Here is a 20,733-nt window from a genome sequence, read left to right on the forward strand (position 1 = left end):
CATCCATTATTAAGTGGGGGGCCACATTCATCCCTGGGGAAGGTGGGCCCACAATGCTCGGCTTTGTCCCATGAAATAAAAGGGGCAGCCACAATTACCAGCAATTTGACCCAGGAAGTGTGGCATAGGCATTGTGAGAAATGTCCCAGCCAGCCCTGTGAATAATTACAACGTCCACCAGAAGGAGTGAGGTTTTCAATGAGCAGCACTTAGCTTAATTGGACATCTGAAACGTTGTATTTGTACAAAGGAAAGGTGTGTGGGAGATCAGCCAATCCCAAGCAAAGCCACAGAGATGCTGCTTGGTAGCTAATGTCCGGCTGTGCCCAGGTGGCTGAGGCAGGGGCAGGGTTGGGGATGCGGGTGGCTTCCTCTGCTTTGTCCGTAAGATTAGTCAAGTGTAAGCCTCATTTTGTGGAAGAAAACTCAGAGCCTGATCCCCAGCCCAGGCCTCCATGATATCCTGCCCTGGTGTAACCAAGGAGCTAACAATTAAGCTACCAAGGAGACAGGAAGACCAGGCAGACACTTGTTAGCCAGCAGGGTGACCCTGGAAAAAATCACTTAACCTCCCCAGACTCTGAACTAGGGAACAGTAACACCTGCCTGGCTGGGCTGCCAGGGGCCTCGAAGGAAACAAAGAACATCAAACAACTTGTGTATAACAGTAACGACCACGTCCTCTTCTGTCTTTTCAATAGAACTCAGACAGAAGTGGTCTCTAGATGAGTTGTCCTCCTCTGATTTCCCTTTTCTTTCTAATGTTGGGTGCACCAGGGCCCAAGTGGATGAAGCAGTTGCTCTGTCCAACTGAAGCAAGGCCATGGGATGGGAACTCATCTTCCAGGGCATCATTCCCTGAAGGCAGCATCAGGTCCATGAGGAGATGTGCCAGGATGCTGCTACCCCCAGATGGGGGTGATGGCTGACAATCAGGGGACTGGGCAAGAGGGGGATCTGCCAGATAGAGCCAAGGAGCTGGGAAGGAAGAGCTCTCCCTCACACACAGCAATGACAGGATACCCTTGGAGAGACCTCATGAGGCTGGAAAGTGCCCATGTGCACGACTATGGCGGCATAAGAACAATTTAATTCAGTACCATATCCATTTATTAAATCCTTGCTATGTGCAAAGCCCTGGGGATGCACAGATGAAATATGGCACAATCCCTTGCCCTTCTAACAGAAAGGTTACAAAATCTGATAGAAACAAAGAAGAGATCCAAGTCAACTGCTCTAGGAAACCTGACCAGGGATGGGGAAAGTGGAAGGGGAAGAAGAGAAAGAGAGAGAGAGAGGACTGAAGGCCAAGCTTCTGGAGGGGATGGGAGATAGTGGAAGGAAGTGACCACACAAAGGAAGGTTGGGGTTCCCAAGGAGACAGGCCACCACAAGGGAAGAGCACTGGGGACTATACCGAACTCACTGAAAAAAAAAGATCTGGGAGAAAAGGGAGCTCAAGACAGGCATCCTCATTCGAGATGGGGAGAGTGCTGGTGCCTTGAGGAGAGAAAAGGTTTTCTGCCGAAGCTACCTCCAAAGAGTCAATCACTGAAGGGTGAAAGGAAGGGCAGGGCAGCAGGCAAAGTCCATGGATGGGAAAGCACCAAGTCAAGGTGGGCCCCATCAGTAAGTGGGAGGAATCTGGGAAAAGGGGTGAGACAGGGGGAGAAGGAAGTCAAGGTCAGATTCTCAGAGCCATGATGGGGATTCTAGCATCATCACATGACAGGCTGAGATCTGGGACCCTGGAAGTCACTGCTTGTGCATGTGCATGTGCGTGTGTGTGTGTGCATACACGTGAGCACACACATCTCTGCTGGTGTGTCAGAACAGGCATAGGTGGGCTTGCGTCTTTCCACGTGTGTTCCTAGGTACGCTCCTGCTCACGTGCACACACGTGCCTCCGTCGTTTACCACTTTGCCTCCTGGAGCTCTCTTTATGGAGGGCTCACTTACTGCACGCTCCATTTGCTTGCAATTTTTGTGCAAATTATGTGAGAACAACCATCGCCCCCACAACGACCCTGGTGGCCCAGCAGCCCTGGGCAAATTAGAAGGAATCGCTGTTTAGCAGGAGAGGGGATCCCCCTCAGAACTGTTACTGCCCTCCCCCCCAATGGAATCACAAGGGGAAAGGGAGCAAAGGGGAGGTGGGGGGAAGGAGGGACAGGAGAGGAAGAAGAGGGAGAAGGAGGAGGGAGTGGGGGGGGAGGGAAGCTACCCTGCTTGGCTACAAGAGTCACCAGTGAGATGTCATCCCCAGAACCAGGCGTTCCAAAGCTCAGCGGGCACCAGTCAAACCCCAGCACAAGAAGGCATCCAACAGGGGCATGTAGAGGGGACCTTTCTGGACGGTTCCATTTGAGAGGCATTGATCAGTGTCTACCGTGTGCTGGACATCACAGCAAGGGCTGGGGACACAAATGAGAATCCTGCCTGCCCCCAAGGAGCTTAGACTATGGTGAGAGAAAGCACCTGGAATCAAGCTGATACAAAACAGATAAAGAAGTAGAAGAGAGGGGAGGGATCCCCCTGCTGTCCCTGGTTACCAGGACAGGTCCCCCAGGGCCGGGACTCCAGGCCTCTGTGGACATTGAGCACTGTCAGAAGTGCCAGAATCAGTGGTGGTGCCAAGCACCAGGCCTCCCTCTACTGCCAAAGACCCCTGCTTAGCTTGGGCTGTGATCATCTTGGGCCACTCCAGCTGAAAAGTCCACCACCTACCACCAGGCCCATACCCTGAGTTCCCCCATCCTGGGAGCACCTGCCACAGTCTGTATTTCCCTGGCAGAGCCTTCCAGAGTCTGTCACCTTCCCATCACAAGGAGGTCTCCATTCTTCTAAAGACATGGCCCACAAGCAAGCCTGACATTGTGGCTGGAGGATGATGGGGCAGGACTGGTGCCTCTGGAACCTCCCTCCCCCTTCTCAGCAGCCTCCTCTTACAGGAAGCAGGTTAGACACTCAGAGTGCCCTCCCCCTCTGAATGGGCACTGTCCCTCATTCTGGGAACACTGTGCCTCTGGGCCACTGCAACATGAGAACCTGAAGACATGTGAGCTCCATTTCTAAAAACACAAGGCTCAGTGTCAACAGATGTGGACGTTGGCGCTTTTCTGAACCATAAGGAGAAAACGTGTAGGACAAGAAATCCAGAAAAACTCTGGTTTCTTCTGCTCTTTGGGGTTCTTCTTCCTTCTTGGGAGCAGAGGGAATCTTCAGCCCCAGGAGACGCCTCAGCCAGGCCTGACCCAGGGAGACTCCAAAGCTCCGGACTTAACTGGTTAACTTCAGGGAGACAGCACCAAGACCAGAGAAGCCTGGAGGCCAGACTCTTCAGGCAGGAGGGAGGGGGAGCGGGCTGTTTAGCCTGGAGAAGAGCAGACTGAAAGGACACAGGAGAGCTGTTTGCCATCCACTGAAGGGCTGCTACATGGAAGACACCAGACTCACTTGATCCACTTGATCTCAGGGGCAGAACCAGGAAGGGGGCTGAGGGGAAGGGAGGAGGGAGGGCTTTGGCTTCTCAGAAAGAAAGTTTCCCAACCACAAGAGCTACCAAAAATAGAACAGACTGCTTTGCAGGGGCTGAGCTCTCTCTCACTAGAGGTCTTCAAGCAAAAGCTGGACAGTAAGTTTTCAAGGCTATTACAGAGGGAATTCTGATCCAGGTGTGAGTGAGATGGGATGCCTTTAAAGTCCCTTCCTACTCAAGAGCCTGCCATCCAATGATCCTTTGGTATTACTGCCCTAAGTGCACACATGAGACCTGGGTCTAGTAATTTATTAATCATTTATTTATAGGCATATTTATTAATAGTTAATTTACTAATAATAACTCATTTTCTTTCAAGGTGGGTACTCATTATCTCCATTTTATAGATTAGGGATCTGAGGGTGACTTCAGGTGGTTGAGGGGCCTAGGCAGCCAGGGTCTGACCAGGCTTTGCACCGAGGTCTTACTGATTACAAATCCAGGGCTCTTACCACTAGACTACCTCACTGTGCCTAGCACCCAGAAGGCCCTAAATAACTGAATGACTGAATGTCATATGTCACTTTGATTTGGCCTTTTGAACTCAAGGGATTGTAAACTAGGCAGACAGAGCCCTGGGCATCATCTCTCTTCACCCTCAGAAAACCCTCATAGCTTGCCAACAGACCCTGGAGAGCAATTGTCTGGGTTGTCTCCTGAGCTAGGGCACTCAGAAAATACCCTCTCTCCTCCATATCTTCTCCTGACCCCATGACCTGACCCAGGGGTCTCCAAACCTCTTACTGTAACAAGGACCACAAACACATCTTGTGGCGCTTTAAGGTTTTGTTGTCGTTCAGCCATGTCTGACTCTTCATGACTTCACTTGGGGTTTTCTTGGCAAAGATACAGGAGCGGCCTGCTACTTCCTTTTCTCATTTTACAGATGAAGAAACTGAGGCAAACAGGGTGAAGTGACTTGCCCAGGGTCACATAGGTAGCTAGTGTCTGAGGCCAGATTCAAAAACTGAGGTTCTTCTGAGTCCAGGCTTCTGCTCTGAGCACTGTATCACCCAGCTGCCTGCCTTAAAGTTTACAGTTTGCAAACCATAACACATGCTATATCTCTAGAAGTCAGCAACACCTGGGGAGGGAAGTACTTGACACAATCTAAGAACAAGCAAATGGAAGGCCAGAAAGTTAAGTCGTAAAAATTGTTCAAGTCTAGATTTGAATCCAGGTCTTTTCTGACTCCAATGCCAATTCACTTCCCAGCACCTCACACCATCTCATTAAAAAAGGTTTCTGATCCCCTTCCCCTTCTCTTTGCTTGCCTCCAACCACCTCTTCCAGCTAGGGCCCAGCATGCAGATCCTGAGAAGTCAGGAACAGAGGGAAAGAAGCCTGCAGAGATCGGGGCCTAATGTTGCGTGTTTTACCCATCAAGGTACTATGTTGGGAAGCTTGGCTGTTGAATGACTATAATATGAACTCTACACACCAATAATCCTACTAATAATAACCAACACATGGAGTCCCTGAAGGTTGTGAAAGCACTTTATAAATATTACCTCATTTTACCCTCACAATCATACTAGGTGGGCCAGTGCTCCTATTATCAGTATTTTACAAATGGGGAAACTGAGGCAGAGAAGCATCACTCCCAGGGCTACACAGATGGTAAGGGTGTGAGATTAGAATTCAGCCTAGGCCTTCCTGACACTTTAATCACCTCTCCACATAATAGTCTTCTGAAAATGAAGGAATCCTTCCTATTTGTGTCATTCTGGGGAAGGACATTGCCAACTGCCCAGTGAGCTGGCTGCTCTTCACTTTGTCCAGAGACAGCCCAGAGGTTGCTTGATGATGCCAGCAATGCCTTTGAAATGGTGGGCATTGCTCCAAGTCAGGCTCCTGCTTGGGCCAAAAGCATTCGCCTTTCTGTCGGGATCTGAAGGGCATCCAAGACACAGAGTCACCCAGAAATAGTCTCTCCTCAGCTTCTTCAGCCCTGAAAAATCCCACAGCACTCAGTCCCTTGGGGTTTGTTAGGAGCCAAATGGAGAACCCTAATGCAGAAAGAACCCTGGCGCCATAAGGAGATTCAAGTCAACTTAATAGGTACAAGGTATCAAGGACCCAATCATTAGAGCCACAGTGAATCCCTCCCAGCTCAGACCAGGATTCAGCCCCATGATGGCACAAAGCTCTGGCTGATTCATGACAATCAGTGAAGGCTCCTTCTCAATCCAGGGTAGGCCACATGGGTCTGGGGCCTGGGCCTCAGGCCATGCTGTGTTTCGGTTTGGTGTTGGTCCGTTTTCCCTTTGTGCCTTGAACATACCGTCCCACTGAGCCTGAGGGCTGGACCACATCAAATACTAGCTTCCCACAAGAGCCAAGTTTTCCAGTGAATTAAACTGAGGTTGGGATGGAAGGACAAGGAAGGCCAAGTTATGCAACCCAAGGTGATCACGCTTTCAGCCCATGAATTGTTTAGAGCTCATGGGAAGTTATCCTGTAAATACAAAATGGCATTATTAACTTTGTACTTCATTTGCACAAGATCGTCTTGTTCCAAGGCAATTAAAATAACATCTTTGATTAGATGAAATCAAATATCTAATGGGCTTCTGCATTTAGAAGCTAGATGTGTCAAGAGGTTTTTGCTAATCAAAGTTGGGTTTTGACACATTTGGGGATGGATGGATGAATGCTGGCTGGCAGTTTTGTAAATGCATTAAGTCTTATATATGTTCAAAGTCACATTAACAATCTCTGTAAAAATGGCCTAGCTCTCGACACTTGGGGAAACCCAGCAGAATGAGAGTGATGTTCAGAGGTACATTTCACAGAGCTTATATACTCAACAGTAGAATAATTCCCATACTGTCAAAGGGCATTCAAAGCCATCTGCTAAGGTGTCTGGGTTCCTTCCCAAGATCCATGCAAACAGACCTTTAGAAACCTTTCTCTCAGGGCTTCACTCATCCTACCAACCCAAACAGAATGAACGAGGGTCTTGCACACTTGCTGTGAGACTCTTGGGAGGCTCAGCACTTGGCAGACTTTTCAATGCTGTATTCAGATGAGTTATAAGCAGCACAGTTGTCATATGTGGGGCTTTCTGCCAGGCCAGTGAGACAGACAGAGCATGACGCCAGGGTTCAGGTTAGCCCTAGAGTCAGAGTCAAGAGAGGTGGGTTCAAATTCAATCTCTGTCACAAACTACATTATTTAGATAGTTCAATGTTTACATAAGCTCATTTAAGCCTAACAACCCTGGGAAGGAGAAAGGCTATGGGGCACCGTAGTTAGCAAGCTGGCCTCAGGGACAGGTCGGCCTGAGTTCAAATTTTTCTGATCCATCCTGGCTGAGTGTCCCTGGGCAATCACAATGAGTTATGGAAGAGATGCCAGGCGGCATCAGTGGAGGGAGCATCCTCACCAGCATATTCCTGCACCAAATAAAATCACAAGTCTGGTCCAAAAGCTGTAATTAGGACACCTGGATTCTAGTACAAGTCACCAGATGGCTCAGAGGGAGCCAATTCTTCTTTGGGGGCTCAGTGTGTCTATCTGTAAAATGGGGTGATGGGACAAGGTGATCTTCAAGGAACCTCTGAACTAACACATGCTAGTCTGTGCTTTCATGTCATTTCTAGTGGGAGATTTTCTGTTCTCTGTTCTAATGTCTATCCCAGAACTGAGAGGTTTCCAGGCTCTGGCTGTATGTTCTCAGGTCTCTTCCAGATCTGACTTCCTCAGTTCGATGTCTAAACTCTAACTTCTGTTTTCTCTAGTGATATTCCTCCTGTCAGAGACAGAGAGACAAAGACAGACAGAGACAGACAGACAGAGTGCCTCTAGCATCGAATGCTGCCTTTACACACACAAGCATCCACACTGTGGCCTTCTTTGAAGTCCCTTACTGCCATATCCAGTTGCTAACCAAGCCTCAGCCTTGGGTCACTCTCACCTTTGCCCCTCCTCAACAACACTGGAGAAAATCATGAAAGCATGCTGACTGGTTCCACTATAAACTTACATTACATAGTTTTAGCTGGGCCCTCACTGCAGCAAGGCATTCCTTTATACCTGCCTAAATGACTAGATGTAATCAGCACAGAGGCTTCTCCAAACCTTCTGATACTTCCTCAAACCTGCTATGTGTCCCTCTACCACCAGTGAGAACTCTACTGTCTCCTCCTTCACCTCTGTTTTACTGGAAGAGCTGGCCCTACTGCTCACCAAAGTAAGCTCCTCAACCTGCACAAGGCATTCCATTCTGCCCCATCTTTTGCCACCACTTCCCCTCAATCATCCCACACTCATCTTTAAATATGTCCCTGTTTCCTGGTCCCCCCCCTCTCCCGCTGGTCACAAAGATGACCACTCCTCCCCAATCTCAAACACCCACCTTAGCCTTCTTCCCTGTTACCTATTATCCTGTATCTCCTCTCCCTTATAATTGATCTTTCTATTCTTTCCTCTCACTCTCTTCTTAACTCTTTGCTGTCTGGTTTCCAGCCTCATCTTTCAATGGAAACTACTCTATCCTCCCTACTGTCCTTCTGCTGCTGCCATCTGACTCTCCTCAGGCTCCTTGACTCCATCCACCTTCAGGCTATGCCCACTAACAGGAGGAGTTCCCCAAGGCCCTGTCCTGGGTCCTCTTCTAGGGAAGACTTGGGGCATATTTTTAGACACACAGATAGCTGTGTATATATGTATTGGCTAGAAACTGATCCCAAGACCTCTTTGAAGAAAACTTTAAATAGTTAGATCTATTAGGGACCAAGGGAGTAGAAGAAAGGGGGGCAGGTGGGCCATGTTATGATGTCAAACAAAGCGGAGTCTAGCTTGGAGCATGTACAGACCTTTGCCCTTAATGGGCCACAAGCCAAGGAAGGATGGAAGAGCAGCCAGTCCTCTTGGGCATTCCCAGCTTTGAGCTGACCAGGATGTAGGATGGCCTCGATCACCATCCCCATTTCCACCATCACACGCATTTTGAAGCTCAGCAGCTTCATTTGCATGGTCCATGTGACAGCAGCCTTGTGAGCATGACAGCCTCCGCGTGGTGGCTTCTTGCCTCCCTGGCTCCCATCCTTAGCAGAGCAGCCTAGGAATCAGAGGCTGGAAGGGAGCCCAGCACATACAGAGTCCAAATCGCTGCTCCATGTTTTGTGTTTTTCTGCCACCCCTAAATGTGGGAGACACTGGAAGCTCAGGAAGCCAGTGGCTGCCAGGGCTGGTGACGACAAGTCACAGCACCGATGCGGCCCCTCCTCCCTGCCTTGTTTGCCACCAGGCCAACAGGGGTCAGCCCCCCAAATGACCCTGCCAGGCCCTAGTCTGTTGTTGTGGGGGCAGTCCCCTGGTGCTTGGGGTGGGGAAAGGTTCCAGCAATCAGAGATAATCTTCTATGGACAGCTGAGAATAGAAAGTGTTCATTTTTATTCTGACAATTCCAGAAGACTTTTACGATGTGTATTTTCATTTTGGCTCCTTAGAGGAATAAGGGTCCCAAAGTCTTACTGCTTTATGGTTTAAATAACAAAGCTGGAAATGCCCAGCAAGCCCCTCAGAACAGAAACCTTCATGTTATCTTGGATGCCACCCTTGATTGCTACATCAATGTCACCAGACCTGGCTGATTCTACTTCTGCAACTTCCCATAAATGGTCCCAGAGCCCCTCCCAGAGTTCAGACCCTCACCATCTCTCCCCTGGACTTCTCAAAGACCTCTTTATTGGCTGCTCTGGCATCAGCCTCTCCTTTCTCCCATCCGTCCTACACAAAATCGCCAAAATCATTCTCCTGAAGGACCCAAGTCGCTCCTCACTCCAGAACCTTCAGTGACTCCCTTTTGGCTCTGGGATTAAAAAACAAATCCCTTGGTCTGGCACTTAAGGCCCTCCATATGCTGACCCTACTGAACCTTCTCCAACTTTCCCACCTCAGCCAGACTGGACCTATCTTTTTGCCTTCTCATGCCTCCTCTTGCCTCTTTACCTCCTGGAAGGGGAAGGGAAGAGGGAGAGGGATCAGATGCTAGGGCCAAGCATATGTGTATATATGAATCATGAAGGAAGTCAGGGATTCTAAGAGATGGAGGTGAGAAGGGAGAGGATCCCAGGCATGGGAGACAGCCAACGCAGAGACATGGAGACAGGAGTGAGAATGTGTGACTGAACTGCAGCATGTTTGGAAGAGGAAGAGAGACATGGGAAGAAGGGCCAGGTAAAGAACTCTTGAGTGCCAAGTCCATGGCTGTATACTGGACCTCCAGGTAACAGGGAGTCACTGGAACTTATCAAGGGAGGAAGGAGATGATATGTTCCTGGTCACTTCCTCCCACTGGCTTGCCTCTCTGTAGCTCATCAGAAAACATTCACATTATCCCCCATACAACAGTCTATCAGATATTTAAAGGTAAAAGTCAACAGCAAATGAAAAATCTCAACTTAGATGCCATAACAATTGAAAGACTCACTGTCCACACGCACCACCATTAGGAGCCTGGCTTTGTAACTGTCCTTTGCAATAACTTAATGACCCATTGGTAACTTGTCCCATTCTAGCTCTGTACCACTGGAAGACATAACCCTCTCATTCCTCCATAGCCCCTGGGCCTGGCTTCCCCATGCTGAAAAGTCACAACTATGGGCCTTGGGAAAAGGCCATCAGCAGAGCTTACAGGGCTGGATTAAAGAGGTGCTTTACTGTGGCTCATAGGGCCAGATGTCCATGGGCACACCTCCGCTGGGGGAGCTGGAGGACAGGCAGCTTCTAGACTGGGGCTCCGAGAAGGAGAAGGATTTAGGCAGGCCTGAGTCCTCAGCAGCTCAGCCCTGAGTGAGGCCCTAAAGCCACAGGTGACAGGGGTGCTCCCACACCTCGACCTTCTGCATCATCTCTGGCAGCCCCAAGGAGGGCTGGAAGGGACACACCACAGAACCAATTAGGGGAGGGACATCTGTGTGTCATGTGTCTTTACAGTGACTACTGGAGAACAGATTCTCTTATTCCAAGGAGATCAAACACAGATGCAAATATTCCAAAATGTTCATAGATGCACTTTTTGGTGCAGCAAAAGAAGTGAAAACAAAGGGGGTCTCCACTACCTGAGGACTGTCTGTAGAGGAAGCCGAGACTATATGGAATGGAATGGAATGTGACTGGGAAGCAGGAAATGATGGGTCTGAGAAACTCAGAGAAATGCAGGAAAAGCTGCATGAACAGATGCAGGAAAACAAGCAGAACCAAGACAACAGATACACAAAGATGAGAGACCGAGAAGAGCAAACATCAGCAAAGGCCCCCGAGAGCCCCGAGTGAAGAACACCTCCTCCCCCCGGGGGCTGAGGATGAGGCAGCGCCAGCCAGGCTCAGCAGTGCAACTTGGTCTGGCAGCTTGTCCCGAGGCAGGATTCCATCTAGAGCAGGGGGAGATGAGCCCAGCGGAGACAAAAGGCAGCCATCACCCCTTGTTAAGACCTGTGTGGATGGATCTGCTGTTTGTGTTCAGCTGCAGATTTCTCGCTGAGCCCATATGCTTCCATTCTCCCTACACCCCCAGATCCGCTCCTTGGCCAAGTCTCGCTGACTCTTCCTTTGAAGGCTGCCTTGTAGCTGCCCCTTCTCTCACTCACTTGGCTGTCAGCGTGCTGGCTCAGGCCCCAGGCACCTCTCCCTTGCACCCCCCAGCCTGAGGGCATGGGCAGCAGGGAGGCTTCCTGGCCAGCAGAGCCTTGTGTGGCGGCATGCTCCAAGAGGCTCTCCAAGGTCAGGGAATCAGTCAATCAGGTCACATTCACCAATAGTTATGAACCTCTTCTACATGCAAGGAACACAGTTCAAGATGCTTCAGAAATAGACAAACACTCGACAGTGCCTGGCCTTGAGATGTTTACATTCTTCTGAGATAGGAACCCAAGTCCAGTGCCAGCACCTTTGCACTCTCCTACCAGAGTGGGCAAAGGAAGCAGCCCAACTTCTGGGAGGTGGCTGGGAAGACTCCCACTTATCCACTGTGGCCCAGCCTGCTGAGCCTGCCTGGTCTGCCTCTAGGACCCTCACCAGGTGGAGCCGAGCAGTGACTGGACCTCACAGGTGTGGGAGAGGCAGGGCTGGGTTCACCCCCAACTACGAGGGACAGAATCCTCATGAACAAGGCAACAGAAAGAGAGAAGAGTGGTGAGGGGCCTTAAAGGACCCAGCACAGCTAACAGGCCAATGAGAATGCCACAACTCCTCTGAATGGCTGTTCAATCTGTAAGTGTTTATTAAGTCCCTGCTATTTGCAAGGATGGGCAAAGAGGAAAAAAGAGGCCAGCGTACCACCAGGAGCTCCCATTCTTCTGGATGATTCTGTCTGTGAAGGGGTGACAAAATACAGGAAAATGGAAGGGGCAGAGAATGCTACTAAATAAGGAGATCACCAGTCACTGGAGACACACCCTGGCACTCAAACATGGAACAGATTTGGAGGCAGAGGTGAGATGGAAGAGCAGAGAGACAGGACCATAGCATGAGCCATGAAGCAGTGAACTCCTTCCACTGCACACACAGGGGGGCCTGACAACCACCTTCTCAGACATGAAAGAGCTAAAACCAGGCTGTGCCACAGGAATATGAGCTAAAAAACGACTGTCCCTGGTAGAGGCATACTGCTTGGCTCAGTCTCTGGTTCAGCTTATCTGTGCTATCCTGATGAGAGGGACTGCTCAGAAAGTCACCTCAAAGATCCAGAGTAGGAACCTTCAGGAACAATAAGGCCCTGCTTAGACAGGAAGGGGGGCTGTCCCTGGAGTCTGGCTACATATGGGCTACATAATCTCAGGGGCATAGAGCTTGGGGCTGTCTGCCAGGCAGCAGAGGCAGGGGAGGGACAGCATACAGGGGTGGGGAACCTGTTGCCTCGAGGCCACATGTGGTCCTCTAGGTCCTCAAGTGTGGCCCCTGACTGAATTCAAACTCCACAGAACAAATTCCCTTAATAAAAGGATTTGTTCTGTGAAACCTGGACTCAGCCAAAAATCCACACCTGAGGACCTAGAGGGTTACATGTGGGCTCGAGGCTGCAGGTTCCCCACCTCTGGGCCTGTCTCCTTGCCTGCTCATCAGAACCTGGGTGGGGGTGGGTGAGCCACGCGGCCTCCAGTAGGAAGACATCACTTCCTGAGAAATCCTCCTCCATCTGTCATTTTTAGATCCTGCTGATGCCACCTCCTCGTTCTCTCCCTCCCCCCTCTGCCTATACCCCTCACACTCTTGCAGGCAGCGCTAGCCTCATTACTCATTGCTTGGCCAAACTGCTCCTCTGTGCTTCCTGCATTCCATCCTCGAGAGTCCAGATCCAAAATTATACTGGAACAACTCTGCTATCACTGTGTAAAATCCTGGGGGAGTGTAAGCCGCAGCCATTAGGAAGGAACCAGCACCCAGCCCGGCCTCCCTCCTGACTGCCTTCCCAGGATCCCAGGACCCCAGGCCACCATTTCAGGGGGTGCTCCACAGTTTGGCCAGCCCTGGCTTCATCATTGCCCTGAGGAAGAGGCACCCTGCTTTTCTGCATTCTGCTACACAGGGGAGGGGGTCGTGTAACCAGGAGAGGAAGCTCTCCATGTTGGGGAGTAAGTTTGTATATTCATTACTAGACTTTTTAAAGTAAATACTCTTTTGTAAAAGCTCCTCCAATTGCTGGTGGTTAAATGGAACTGGGGTATAGGGACCCACTCCCAGCACTTGAGGAAGCACCCCCAGTGGGAGGGACTACAGCTACTGGCAGAGAGCCCAGACATTCCAAGCTCTCTTAGGGGGACCGGAGAACCCTGAGGGAGGTCTGGTCTGCAGGCAGGGATGCCATAGTACAGACAAAACCCAAGTCAATTAAAAGAAAGCAGTGGTCCTAGCACTGGAGGATGCCTAGTGAGGGAGTGGAAGTTTTATATCCTGCCTCCAAGGCTTACCAACTGGCCACCTTGGGCAGGTTACTCCTAGAAACAGTGTCAGAGTCCATCAGGACCTTGGGGCCATCCAGGCCACTGAGGTTCCACAAAGAACCCCTTCCATCTCACTGTTGTCAAGTGGGCATCCAGCCTTTGTCCCAAGGCCTGGGAAAGGCCTCAGCTGCTCCCCTCAGAGGGGGCCAAGAAGCTCAGATCTGTCCTTGATTGCATCATTCCCTGCTCCTGGTTCTGGCATCTGGGACCTTCTCTGAGCTGCAGTCCTTCAAATACCTGAAGAAAGGGATGGTGTCCCCCAGACTCTTCCCAAATTACAGCAAGACACCACCACAGGGAACAGTGAAGAAAGGCTTTCATTCAAAGGATTCGAACTGTATAGTGCCAGGTACAGAGGATAACAAAGGGAAGCAGAACAGGATTCGGGGAAGGTGGGGCACATGACATAGACTTTAAAAGATGGGTAAAATGTCAACAGGGAAAGAGGGGAAGGAAGAAATTCTAGACATAGGAAGAGTGTGAGAAAAGCAATGAGGTAAGAGGGAAGAGTGAGGAGATGGAGACTAGCTCATCTCGGCCAGATCATGGAAAATGTGGAGGAGAGGAGGATGAAGGGAGGAGACAGAGAAGATAGAGAAGTTGAGACTATGGACAACCTCGAGGAGCTGGGACCTTCCATGGAAGGTTCCAGAGCAAAGGAATGATGACCACTTTTTGGTGTCATTAAGGCTGACTTGATAGGGTCTGAAGGATGCCCAGGACTATCTGTACATTTTATGGCTTCCACCCATTCTGCAGATCTGGAACACTCTCTTCCTTGCCCGCTCGTGGAGTTCTGAGCTCAAGGTTCCCCTTCTTCTAGAAGTCTCCCCCAAGCCCTCTAGTTGCTGGAGTACCTGTATTTACTGTCTTTGTCATCTGCAGGGATGTCTTCCACTCCCACCTCAAAACCATAGAAGACTCCCCAGAATGTGAAAACACACAAAGAGCCCACTTGGATCACAAATGTCAGGTGAGGCATAAACTAGGGAGATGGGCCCCACCCAGTGCTGTGTCTGCTACTCTGATAGAGGAGGCACAGGGCATAGTTGAAGCGAAGGACAGATCTCCAGTGGATGCTGCCGTGATCTGGGGTGGTTTTGTGCTCATCAGGACAGAAAGTTCAGTCAAATTAGGAGATGCCAATGGTCTGCACCCAACATTTAGGTCAGGAGAAATGGAGGAATTTTCTTCTGCCACATTGGAGGGACTCCCTGGGGAAGCCTGGACAAGACATGCAGAAAATAAGAAGGCATGGCTGGGTTGCAATCTGCATGACGGGAGTGAACTCCCAAATCTTGGAGATCACAGATCCACTTGAGTATCTCCTGGTGCTTCAGGTAACATCCCAACCCCCACAAAAAACAAGATCCTTGAGATATCATCATCCTTGCCTGGTCTAGTTCAGTGTCAGGTATATCACAGGGGTTTAATAAATGTTGGCTGAATTGGATTGAATTCATGAGCCTGAGAAAGGGAGCAGAGGTGCAAGAAAGTCTCCAGAAGCAGGGGGAAGAGTTTCCATCACCAGAACGGAAAGGTCACAGACAGAGAGGATAGAGAGGCCAGAGGGAGCATGGGACCTGCAAGCAGTGCTGTGCAGGGATGCTTGGGGTGAATCTTCCAGAGCTCTGTCAGACTAAGGCCAAATAATCAATCATTCTGTGTCCGTCCAAGGAAAGGGGCACACTAGCAACCCTGAACTTTCACAACCCTCATATGCTCCCTCAGGAAAGGCAGAGAGAGGGACACACAGAAGCAGGTGCACCTAATGTAGAGAAGAAAGTGGAGCTGAACAGCTGCCTCAGCTCAGAGAGTCACCCTGCTGTGTGTTCCTGAACTGAGACCTTGAGCCCTGTGACTGGATCAGCAGCAAGAGCGGCAACTCCCCAGCACTGGAGGATTTGTAAAAGCTCAGGGCCAGAACACCACAGCCAGGAGGGAGGGCTCCATCAGACCTCCTCTTCTCTCCTGGCACTTCACATGGATTCCAAATGCCCAGGAATCCAGGATCTCCTGCAGCGGGCACACCAGCAGACACTGCAGAATGTCCCTCTCTCCATCTTCCCATGCTGGACCCTGGGACTTACTAGCTGGTTGTTGAACTCGGACCTCCTGCAGCTCCCTGGTCTGCCTGAGGGCTGCTGGCCACCACGGAGCTCTTGGGGCACTAGAGACCCAAGAGGGTCAGGCAGGGAGCTAGCTCTGTCAAGAGGCAGTGACAAGGCAAGGTGTACATCTCATGGGGAATGGTGGCCTTGGAGGTCCTTCGTACTAAGGGTGGGTGATACCTGAGCAGTGACAGGATCACCACCGAAGTAAATGACCAGCTGAGTGCAGGAGCCGTGCCTGCCTCCTCCCTTTCTGTGGGTCTTCTTGGCTCTTGGCACAGCCCTTTGAGGGTGCTCAGGTCCATCTGCCAGGGACCATCCGGGACTCAGAAGACACCACAGGCCACTGTAGCCATTCTCAGAGAAGGTTTACTAAAGGATGTGTGAAGGACTTGAGGTTGAACACAGGGCAGAATGTCACTGGGCCCAGAGTAAAGGAAAGAGCACCAGGTGGGCATGAGGGAGGGAGATAATGACCCAAACAAAGCTACAGATATAATGTGCACAGAGCAAGTTCCAAGACCAATGAGGAAGGGCACAGGGTTGGCCTCCAGGCTCTATGCTGGGAGGCTGCTACGATGGTCTAAGGGAAAAGTCTTGAAGACCTGGGTTATGGTAGGGTGGGAAGTCAAGTATATTTTGAACAATCTTTACACTACACCTCACTGACTTCCAACTGAAAAAGATCCAGAAATCAAAGAAGACCTGAGATAAACTACAACGTTACTAATAAAACACAAATAACACTAGGATATAGATGCATCAGTGCACATAGCAGGCCCTCAACAAACTCTTCCTTCCGTGTTTAGATGAGATGTGGAACTGATTAGGAAACACCCGATGCCCCACGAGAAGGAGGCACGTCACACTAGGAAGGACTGACCCTCCTTGGCCGGCACTGCACTGGGAATCGAGAGACCTAGCTTCACCACTTACTTTCCATCGCTTAGAAAAGTCACAGTCTCTGAGTCTCCCCGGCAGACAAACCTCCAGGCCTCTCCAGGTTGGAGGTCTGATGTTGTGCAGTTTCTTTGAAAGCTGCAAGGGACCTTCGAAGTTATCGACCTAGTCCAAGAATTCCCGTTAGAGCAAAACTATAGAGTACATAGAGTGGTTATTCTGCCTCATTTAAACACTTCCTTGATGGGAGGGAGAGAAAAGAACACGCACTTATTAAGTACCTAAGGTGTTTCAGGGACTGTGCTAAGTGGTATACAGAGATGTCATTTGATCCTCACAACAATATTGAGAGGCAGGTGCAATGATTATCCTCATGTTGAAGTTGAGGAAACTGAGACAAGCAGCAGCTAAGTGAGGTGCCCAGGGTCCCACAGCCAGGAATATCTACTCAGCATTCTGCCTGTGGGACACTAGAGGGTGGGGAGGTTACTACTTGACAAGAACACTTTTCCCACTGTTGAACATCCGTGATTATTAGAAAAGCCACCATTATATTGCAACAAAATCTCTGAACTGCTGACTTTCCCTTGCCCATTCTAATTCTCCATTCTGGGGACAAACAGAAGATGTTGACTCCATCTCCTACATGGCTACTCTTCAGAGATCTGTGTATGACTCTTCTATGGATAAAATGTCCATCCCTTTAGCTACTTCCTCTTTCTATGCTCTTCTGGACACAACTCAGGTTGGAAAAGGCTCCCTAAAAAGCAACTACCAAAACTTGTCACCCTGCAAGTGGGGTCAGTCAGGGTCATGGGAAGCAGGACCAGGTCCCAGTGTGGCCTGGGCCTTGGAGTCCACCCCAAGAGGACATTTGCTTTCTCTTCTCCCACCCCATCTCCAGCTCTGCCAGCTCTGAGTTCACTCCCCATATACAAGAAGGGATCATCTCCTCATTTAACAGAGGGGCAAGCAGAGATCGAGGCAGGTAAAATCATGCTGGGGGGAATGAGCAGAGGCAGGATGAGAACACAGGTTGGTGACTCCAAGGCCAGTGTTCTGAACTCCTGCCCACAAACCGCTGCCTCCACAGGCTGGAAATGGGACCCCATGGGGAGAACTTCACCTTGGTCCTGGCTACATTTCTTCTTGTTGGATCTGAGTAACCAATTTTTCTGTTTCTTAGTTTTAGCATCCAATGCTTAAAGGCATTGATCAAACCAGTGTTCTATCTCTGTCCCACAGACCTTTGCCAAGGATGACTTTGGTCTAAAGCCTCACTGCTCTAGCATCTGTCTAGTTTGGGATGCAGAGAGGGCAAAGGAGAGTCCAAATGAGCCAAGAAGGACTTGTTGGAAGGTGTAAGGCATTGAAGTAATATTCATTTAGAGAAGACAAGCTCAGGAGGGTATCTGCCACCACAAACCAGCCATCCAATTGTCAAATTCAAGTTCTCATTAGGAGGATTAAGGGCCATTTAATTTTTAAATTTCCATATTTTTCTTAGTGTGCTATATGGGGAAGCCTGGAATTTCTCTACATTCTGCATAAGCCTAATTCTCCTGAACAAAGGGCCAATATAGAAGGGTTCAGTATGTCTGAGGGAGAGGTGATGGGAACTTTCTTTCTCCCTGCTAGTATGTCCTCATTTGTCCCTACATGTATAGAAGTGAGATATGGCCTAGTTAGTTAAGTGTGGAGACCATGAGCTCACCTGACCATGAGACTCTGCATCCCAGCAAAACTTCCCCTCTCCAAACATCTGTACAGGCTATACTCTCTCCAAATCTCAATATGGAAGTGTTCAGTTCAGGTGTCCCCAATGAGGCACCTATCACCTGAAGAATACTTGTGTAATGGGGCGGACAGACCAATAGGTTCAGTGGGCTCTGCTGGGTTAATTCCCAAGGAGGCTGGACTTAGGGGTAGGTGCAAATAGTATTGTTTTAGGTCTGCCTATCACAAATGTCTGCTAATCTAAAAAGGAGAATGCATCTAAAGGCACTAGCTGACAAAAACGTTTGCCCTCTCCTTCTAAGCTGAATGAAGTCATGAGTTCAGAGCTGCTGGAAGCTTCTGAGTGGGGAGAGAGGCCTGGAGCCCCTATCCCACACCTGAGCTGCCACCACGTTGTCCATGAGCCTGTGGCCCTGCTGCATTTACGCACTGGGATGGAGTGGAGGGCCATTAATATCATAGAAGACATCACCCCAATCCTGCAGATGTACCCATCAAATCCTTGGCCTGGGGGACCCAGCTCATCAGAACAAATGGGAGTTGAGATGAGGACTGATCCTCAGAGCTTTCTGTTGGCACTTAATCATGTTCAAGCTCTATTCACCTAATCCCCATGCAGAGGGCAAGCTCCCTGAGGACAGGGATATATGTTTACCAAGAGCCTAGAAACTAACAGTGGCTTGTACATACAAACACTTCATGATTATTAAGTTGAGGTGAGCAGGTTACTTGACTGGCTCAAAATAAGATAAAAGTAGGTAGGCAGAACCAATCAACTTTGTCCTTCATGTCCAGGTTGGCAAGTCCTTAGAGACGTTTAGGTAAGACAGCACCTTTCTGGACCCTGAAGACAGCAGACTCCATGCAAAACGATAAACTGAGACCAGGGAAGGGACTCCCCCTAGATCGCTCAGTTGGTGGTAGTAGAGCGAGGCTTTCTTGTTGCCAGCCCAATGAGCCATCCATCAAGCCACACTCACTTCCCCCCTGTAAAGCTCAGCTTCTGGCACATCTCACTAAGCCAGAAAAGACCTGAGTTGGGGTTCATAGATGGACTAAGTGGGTTGCTGCTGTTCAAGGACCAGTCCAGGTGGTGAGAGGCTAACATCCACAAGGTCAACCACACAAGAATTTTGCCCACATGACTTAATCTACTGTCTCTGGAGGGTCTCATTGGCAGCACTTGAGTAATGACCCACACTAGGGACATCTAGGACCCTTGCATTAGTGATGTGTGATCTATATATTGACTGGAGAGTATGTGTGTGTGTGTGTGTGTGTGTGTGCGTGCACGTGTGTATACAGTGGCATACTGCACAGTACCACTTAACACCAAAGGTAACTATGCATTCCTTAGTCAGAGATCTGGCCAGTCCATGCTTTATCAACTCCAGAGTAAACAGGATGTGTCTGTCAGGTGACTTACTGTCTGTGAACATTTCCAGAGTTGTTCACCAAGCCTGGCAGCTACTGACTTCAGAAAAGCAATCTATTGTCCCCTTCCCTGTCTGCCATCCCAAGACATCAACATTTGTGCTGAGTGTTTGTCTCTAAGAGCCATGCTCAGTACAATGGAAAGAGCACAGACTGGCAGCCAGGAGACTCATGTCCTGATCCTGGCTCTGCCACAAGTGTGCCAGGTATATGATCATTGGCAGGAGTCAGCCCCCAAAAGAGAAGAACTGAAAACTGGTGACAAGAATTGTTGCTGTTCAGTTATTTTTCAGTCATGTCTTACTCTGTGACCCCATTTGGAGTTTTCTTAGTCAAGACACTGGAGTGGTTTATCATGTCCTTCTCCAGTTCCTTTTGCAGATCAGAAAGTGGAGGTAAAGAAGGTTAAGTGACTTGCCCAGGATCACAAAGCTTCTGTCCAAGGCCATATTTGAACGCAGGAGGATGAGTCTTCCTGCCTCAAGGCCCAACACTCTATCCACTGGACTATCCAGCTGCCCCAAGCTTGTGCCAAATCATTAATAAGAGAAATGGAAGTTTTACCTCATGAGGTCCAGCAAATTGACAAAGGGGACAAAAGGCAGACTGGCTGACACTAGAGGTACTGCAGGAAGAGAGGCGCACCAATGTTCCATTGGCGGAGTCACAGCCTGGTCCAGCCGTTCTGAAAGGCCACTCGGATGTATGCACGAAGTGCTTTGTCTGTTCTTACCTTTGATTCTGAGAACCAATTGCTAGACACAGGACCAATACAAAAGAGAGGACTGTGTTCACACCCATGTGCACAGCTGCTGTTTGCAGTCACCGAGAATGTGGCTCCAAGCAGGTACCCATCAATTGGGGCACAGCTGAACATAAGGCTGCAGTGTGTACAATGAGACCCGATGGCACTGGGAAAGGTGGAGAATGGGACGAAGTCAGAGAAGGACAGGCTGAAAAGCAGTGACTTCCCTCTGAGGCCAGTGATTCTCCTGCTTTCATCTCTGATTAAGAGATCAATCAATCAGTGAACATTTATTCATCACAGCTCATGATACATAAG

The 20,733-nt window shown here is 49.6% G+C and overlaps 1 protein-coding gene and 1 long non-coding RNA gene across 5 annotated transcripts in view; one reads left to right on the forward strand and one right to left on the reverse strand.

The window, feature by feature from the left end:
* The window catches only part of BEND5 (BEN domain containing 5), a 906,797-nt gene that overhangs the window by 542,226 nt on the left and 343,838 nt on the right, over nucleotides 1-20,733 (reverse strand). The window lies entirely within an intron of this gene.
* LOC140530114 (uncharacterized) lies at nucleotides 1,256-13,151 on the forward strand. 2 transcript variants are annotated; one of them, XR_011975799.1, is made up of 3 exons: nucleotides 1,358-1,616; nucleotides 4,832-4,925; nucleotides 12,697-13,151. It is a non-coding gene; the product is annotated as an uncharacterized lncRNA (long non-coding RNA). The 2 variants fall into 2 exon arrangements; XR_011975798.1 differs by lacking the exon at nucleotides 12,697-13,151 and having other exon boundaries at nucleotides 1,256-1,616; nucleotides 4,832-5,479.

This window comes from Notamacropus eugenii, chromosome 2, assembly GCF_028372415.1.
Source record: "Notamacropus eugenii isolate mMacEug1 chromosome 2, mMacEug1.pri_v2, whole genome shotgun sequence".
Classification (NCBI taxonomy): domain Eukaryota; kingdom Metazoa; phylum Chordata; class Mammalia; order Diprotodontia; family Macropodidae; genus Notamacropus; species Notamacropus eugenii.